The sequence below is a fragment of the Fukomys damarensis genome, unplaced genomic scaffold, assembly GCF_012274545.1.
Source record: "Fukomys damarensis isolate Sample0158 unplaced genomic scaffold, DMR_v1.0_HiC HiC_scaffold_24, whole genome shotgun sequence".
NCBI lineage: Eukaryota > Metazoa > Chordata > Mammalia > Rodentia > Bathyergidae > Fukomys > Fukomys damarensis.
In genome coordinates, this window is record NW_022900936.1 from 11,082,866 (window position 1) to 11,083,919 (window position 1,054).

At 37.8% G+C, this 1,054-nt stretch overlaps 1 protein-coding gene and 1 non-coding gene across 2 annotated transcripts in view; one reads left to right on the plus strand and one right to left on the minus strand.

The window, feature by feature from the left end:
* Hunk (hormonally up-regulated Neu-associated kinase) overlaps nt 1-1,054 on the minus strand; it is a 103,251-nt gene that overhangs the window by 76,964 nt on the left and 25,233 nt on the right. The window lies entirely within an intron of this gene.
* Nucleotides 392-498, plus strand: LOC117283320. The gene has a single exon (XR_004514287.1). It is a non-coding gene; the product is annotated as a U6 spliceosomal RNA (small nuclear RNA).

The window sequence follows — 1,054 nt, forward strand, 5'->3', positions numbered from 1 at the left end:
GGGGAAAAGGGAAGAAAATGAAAACGAAGACCTGGCATGTAAAGGTACAAGATCCCAGTAATGAATGCAACTGTACTGTCTACCTAGAATGTATCAATAAATTCAATTTAAAATTTTTTAAAAAATGGATGTTATGGGAGCTAGGCGTGGTGGTGCATGCCTATAATTCCAGTGCTCAGGAGGCTGAGGCAAGAGAATCCCATGAGTTCAAAATAGTGAGTTCAAGACTAGCCTGAATTATGTAGGAGACCCTGTCAAAAAAAAAAAAAAAAAAAAAAAAAAAAAAAAAAAAAAAAAAAGATTTTACGCAAATCACCAACAAAGCTTGAATTTCATGAGGTCCTAGGGATCGGATCACCAATTCCACAAGTTCATTAAGAGTAAGGATGCTGTGCTTGCTTCAGCAGCACAAATACTAAAACTGGAAGGATACAGATAAGATTAGCACGGCCCCTGCGCAAGGATGACAGGCAAACTCATGAAGCGGTCCATATTTATTTTTCATGCTTAATCAGGAATCTTGTTCTGTGATCGCACTAATGAATCCACAACAAATGTTTTGAAACATTAAAAAAAAAAAAGAGCAAGGATGCTGATTATGGAAACATCATTTGAAGTGAGGTGGCCAAGTTGGAGTAAAACACTGAAAAGATTTTGTCAACTGTGAAATGATACCATCATTTTTGGGATCAAGGAACCTGAAGAAGAAAATTCCTCACCAGTTTTACATTTTTAAAAATTTGACTACTCATTTAAATGGGATACACGTGTCATTAGGTGAAAGTCAATTTGTGCTATATTTCAATACAATCTACAACACCGTGTACAATAATACAGTGTACAAAATAGAGAGGGTAATGGGAGAAAAGGGTGGGATGTACCAGGCACAGGTTCAAATTCCCAGTGATGAGTGTTATCATCATTACGTATGCCTACAATGTACCAGTAAATGTTTTGCTATTTAAAACAAGAAAAAGGGGAGCCGGGGATTTAGCTCAGTGGTTCCGCCGTCTGCCTTGCAAGTGCAAGGACCTGAGTTCGATTCCCCAGTACA